The following is a 6,193-nucleotide window of genomic DNA, read 5'->3' on the forward strand; positions in this document are numbered from 1 at the left end:
ATTAATATATACATGCATCTATATTATAACATGTATATTAATATTATATGTGTACATACGTGTGTATATACATACATATATGTTGTTGTTGTTGTTATGTGCCATCGAGTCATTTGCGACTCATAGCGACCCTGTGTAAAACAGCCCTAAACCCTGCTCTATCCTGTGCCAATTGCACTGCCTCTGACACACCCATCCCGGTTACCCTAGTCACTGAATCAATCCACCTCATAGAGGGTCTTCCCCTACTGCGCTGTCTCTCCACCCTCCCAAGCATGATGTCTCTCTCCAAGGACCTGTCTCTCCTTACATGTCCAAAGTATGTCAGATGAAGCCCCAGAATCTTTGCCTCCAAGGACTAGCCTGGTTTAACCCTCTCCAGGATGAATCTGTTTGTTTTCTTGGCAGTCCATGGAACATTCAATACTCTTCTCCAGCACCACAGCTCAAAGGCATAAATTCTCCTTCTATCCTCCCTAGTCATTGTCCTACTCTTTGATGCATAACAAGTGATTGCAAAGACCATGGCCTGTATCAGGCGCACCTTAGTCTCCAGAGAGACATGGTTGCTCTTGAGTACTTTAAAGAGATCCCTAACAGCAGACTTTCCCATCACAATGCGTTTTTTTATTTCCTGGCTACTGGTGCCAAGAGTGTTGACCGTGGAGATGAGCAAACTGAAGCTGTGAACAATCTTTATGTATATATGCATACATATATACATATCTATATTTGTTGTTGTTGTTATTATGTGCTGTCAAGTTATCTGTGACTCATAATGACCCTATGTACAACAGCCCTAAACTCTGCCCTATCCTATGCCAATCTCACCATTTCTAACACCCCTAACCCATTACCGCAGTCACTGAATCAATCCATCTCATCGAGCGTCTTCCTCTCCTGCACTGTCCCTTCACCCTCCCAAGCATGATGATCCTCTCCAGGGACTGGTCCCTTCTTGCAACATGTCCAAAGTATGTCAAACAAAGCTTCAGAATCCTTGCCTCTAAAGAGCAGTCTAATTTCACTCTCTCTAGGACAAACCTGTTTGTTTTCCTAGCAGTCCATGGTATATTCAATACTCTTCTCTACCACCACAGCTCACACACACACACACACACACACACACACACACACACACTCTCTCTCTCTCTCTCTCTCTCTCTCCCTATAGAACTAACAGGAAATAAAGTTATACAAGCTTCCTAATTGTAAACAAGCACAATGAAAGAATGTGTTGTTCATCTCATCCTAAGGCCTTAGGACAACAGTTGCTGGGTCCATCATGATTAATTGCCATAACATTCCCCACAAAGACAATTTTTTATATCCTCACCACCTGAACAATAGGCAACATCATAATATATAGAGTTTTCTCTTTTCTATCTTTTGATTGAAATTATCAACAATTCAACTTTACTTGGATCCACAATCAACACTCTTGGTACCAGCAGTCAGGAAAGCAGGATATTCATTGCACTGGGAGAGCCTGTGGCCACGGACTTCTACTAATTGTTGAGGAGCAATGATGTCAGTTTGAGGACTTAAAGTATACCTGTTTTAGGTCATGGTCTTTTCAGCCACTTCTATTCATCTGAGACACGGAAAAGGAATAAGAATGACAAATGAAGAATTGATACCTTTGAATTGTTGTGTTGGAGAAGATTACTAACTATCTTTTAGACTGCCAAAAGAACAAACAGATATGCTTTGGAAAAAGAGAAGCCAGAGTCCTTCTTGGAGGTTAAGATGATAAAGTTTCATCTCATACACTTCGGGCATGTTGTTAGGACAGCCTATTCCTTGGCAAGGGACATCATACTTGGAAAATACTTGCAGAGATGGCAAAGGAGAGGAACACTCTCAATCAGTTGGATTGATGCAGAGACTGTTGCAATGTGCTCGAGTCTGTCAGACATTGTGAGGATGGCATAGCTCAGGGCAATCAGATGTATTCAACTTGATAGCACGCAGCAGCAACAACTTTTTACTGAGTAGTCACTGGAGTCTTAAAGGTATCTTGAGTAGTCACTGGGGTCTTAAATGTATCTTGAGTAGTCATCTAAAAGTCACCAGTCTCTTACCATCTACAGTAAAGAAGAGGGAAGAAAAATAAAGTTGTACTGGAACAATTAGTCCAAAAGACTAATGGACCATTTGATGGCCATAAGATCAGAAAAAGCAGACTGTGTCCCATTATCATCACAGTAGAAGCTTCTCAGAAGACTGAGTGGAAAATGTGAAGCAAACAGCAGAAATACAGAATTGAATAATGATTGGCTAGAGATTGGTGGAACCCTCAAACTATATTCTTCAGTCATCCTTCAAACCTGGAATAAAATTTACTGCTCTGGATCAACTTTCAGACAAATAATGGCTAGACTTACAAAATAAGCAATTTCACCAAGGATATACAAACTTTTTAAAATAATTTACTGCATTAGACCAAAGGGGCAGCATTTCCTTGAATGAAATTCAGATGGTGGTTAGGAATAGGACAGAAACATTAACAGAAGCTAGAATCACAAAGAGACAGTGGGAAGAATGTGGTTATATTGTGGATCATGTAATTAATGTCATAAAAGAAAATGCAGATCAGTGGTTGAATAGTAAACTGATTAGTTTTCCAAACTTCCAGTCAAATAACAACAAAAAGAATAAAGTTCCATAGATATATTTCTACACTTAAAAGTTTTTACAGAGAAAGAAAACCATATGGGATCACAATGTTCTATTCCCGTTTCACAGGAGATTATTATTAGTCTATAAGGGTGCAACTGAAGAAATCTACCAACAAAACACAACATCTAGAGGAGGATTGTCTTACAACAGTGGTCAAATCGTAATCTAGCCTACACATTGTAGCAGGGCTGTAGACTGATGAGTAATGTAGTAAGTAGCACTAGGAGCCACGTATAGGAAAGTTAACAAAGGAGAATTAGTCTTTACTAATTAAGACCTGGAGAAATACTATCACATACAGTTATGAGGAGAAACTTATTCAAGGCAATTCAACTTATTTTGCTTTTTCTAAATGTCCAGTACTTTGCAGGTTGATGGAGATACAGAGAATCAGCACATGGCTCCTGTCCTAAAATTGTTTAGGAATGTATTGCTGAAATGAGGTATTTTCCCCTCCATGAGGTGATACACAGCACTTGCACAAATGATCTGTGGCTAATTAAAATGACATGTTTATTCAAGTTTCTGGTTGGATGCCATGCATTCTATGTCCTGTCCAAATATCACAGATGGTGATTATATGTAATAGAATATGTCCAACCTGGTCAAATCCTTCGAGAAACTTGAGACTACAGACATGCAAATGTTGTTGCCTGAATTCATTGTTATTTTTTTAAAAATATAACTGCATATCACTGTAGTAATAAAAGTAAAGGATAAAACTATTTTATTTAAGGCTCTTAAGTGACTTAGTTATGCCCATAAAACATGTGAGTTCAAAAGTACACAAAGTAGTAGAAATACCACTGCATGAACAGAGACAATGTCAAATTTGTGACAGAAATGGATAGAAATAAAAAAGAGTTATAGCTAAGGTAAAACTCTTGTAAATTATACTGAAATGTCTGTCATATTTTAGAGCACCATTCCCTATTTCTACCACGGTGACAGTGAAGTACTTTTTATTCTTTTTTAAAAGTTCTTTTCTCCCCAAGATAATGAAACAGAACCAAGGACACAGTAAGCTATATTGACACCAAGATTGGAATTCAGATATTTTTGGCTTCTGATTCTCTGCTGCGTCCATTAGACTATGTCTCCTCTTATTTCTATTATTTAATTTTCTGTTCTCTCTGTTTACATACTCAAAGTGATAAAACACATTTCTGTTCTTATGTTACTAATGCAGTAGAGGTATTTTTCAATTTTGCCAAATGACAACACTCTAAACATGGCAAATAACTGCTTTCAACAAAATGCTTTCAAGGTATACCTTGAGATGAGAGTTAAAAATAGGAATGAAAATGTTAATAACATCATTGATAAAAGAAACTATGGCTTCAAAAGTGAGAAATTCAATTAGGAAAAAAAAACACCAAACCATGAAATGTTTTAGGAAAATGTTCCACAATTTATAACAGCATTAATGGAAAATTCATTTCCATGGCATTATTACCAATTAGATATAGTTTTCTCCAACATAGTTACCTGAAGGTCACCTAAAATAAGTAGCATCAATTTAAGGAAACCAATTCTCTTTGTAATTGGCTCTGGGAGGTGATATCCTGAGAGTTAGAATCTTTTTTAAAAATATGTAAACAGTTAAAAACTAATCAAACTTTTGCCCACTGGACCCAACCCAATAGATTATTGAAGTTGAGACACAGACTCTGATCATAAACTTTATCTATCTGCATCTTGAAGTTAATGTCTTTCTGACTATGTATTTTAATCTAATCTAATATACAAACACACTTAGACAAAGCCATTATTATAAGAAAGTGCTTTATTTTTTTATGTGATGTTCCCCAAAGGAGCTCAAAGCACTTAACAGACATTGCCTGCCATTAATTTTCACAGCATCTCTGTGAGAGAGGAAGTAGAAATCATCCTGTTCAATGTTATCATCATTTTTTGCTAATGTCAATGAAGCACTTGGCTACTAACCAAAAAATTAGTGATTTAAACCCACTGTAACTCCATAGGGGAAAGAGCTGTTGATCTACTCCATGAAGATTACATTCCAGGAAACCCTATAAAACAGCTCTGCTCTGATATATGAGTCTAAGAGTCACAATGGCTGCGAAGATGAAAGACTAGAGCTTTCTATATGGTTTGCATCTCAACGTCAACAAGACAAATATCCTCACCTCTAGATCAGTAAGCAACATGATAAGAAATTGAGAAAAGATTGAAGTTAACAATTTATTCTTCCTTGGATCCACAATCAACACCTTTGGTATCAACTATCAGGAGATCAGGAGACATATTACATTGGACAAATCTGCTGTCAGGGACTTTTCCAAATTACTGAAGAGCAATAATGTCAGTTTGAAGATTTAGGTGCACTTGATTCAGACCATGGTCTTTCCAATCACTTGCTATGTATGTGACTGACAGGTGGAGAATAAATAAGGATGACAGAATATTTGATAACTTTGAACTGTGGGGTTGGAGGAGAGTATTGAATATCCCAAGAATTTCCCAGAGAGAGTACAGCCAGAATGTTTCTTGGAAGTAAGAATGACAAAGCTTTGTCACTTTGAACATGTTGCTAGGAGAGGCTATATGTTGGATAAGAACGTCATGTTTGGAAAGTTAGAGGGTCTGAGAAAGAGAAGAAGGTCCTTGAGGAAATAGATTGACACAGTGACTCCAGCAATGGACTCAAGTGTGTCAGATATTGTGAGGATGGTACAAGACAGGGTAGGGTTCTATTGTTCATAGGGTTGTTATAAATTGTACTTGACAACACACAACAATAAAAGTCACAATTCACTCATTTGTACCTAAAAATAACTCTACAAAACTTAAGAAAGATGGTATCTGCCTGCATGGTGCTTATATTCTAAGAAAGCCTGAAAAAATAAATGAAATAGATGTTAAAATTGTTTGTTAGCAATGAGGGGGTTAAATGTCCTTTAGAGACAAAGGTAATACAATTTACCTCCTCAAGACATGTCAGTTAATATTTAGTCTTAATACTTTGTATTTTGATATAACATGGCTTGCTCAAGGTATTTTCTAGTTGGTCACGGAGTTAAGCCCATCATCAAACTTTATAAAAGATACCTTTTATAAGGTTGTGGAGAGACTGGAACCCTTATTCACTGTTGGTGGGAGTGTAAAATGGTGCAACCACTGTGGAGAGCAGTTTGGCATTTTCTCAAAAAATTGCAAATAGTGATACCATTTGACCCAGCAATTCTATTACTGGGAATATACCCTATAAAGACCATAAATGATATCCAAGCAGATATATGCACACCCATGTTTATTGCGGCTTTATTCACAATAGCAAGGAGTTGGAAAAAAAATCTAAGTATCCATCAACAAACAAATGGATAGAGAAGCTGTGGTATATTCACACAATGGAATACTATGCTGCTTTGAAAAACAAGGAACTCTTGCAATATTATTCAAAATGGTGACCCTGGAAGATATTATGCTGAGTAAAAATATCTCAGTCACAAAGAGACAAATATTATACGGTGCCACTGTTATAGAATGA

This window comes from Elephantulus edwardii, unplaced genomic scaffold, assembly GCF_000299155.1.
Source record: "Elephantulus edwardii isolate Elephantulus edwardi_28Jun2011 unplaced genomic scaffold, EleEdw1.0 scaffold00012, whole genome shotgun sequence".
Classification (NCBI taxonomy): Eukaryota; Metazoa; Chordata; class Mammalia; order Macroscelidea; family Macroscelididae; genus Elephantulus; species Elephantulus edwardii.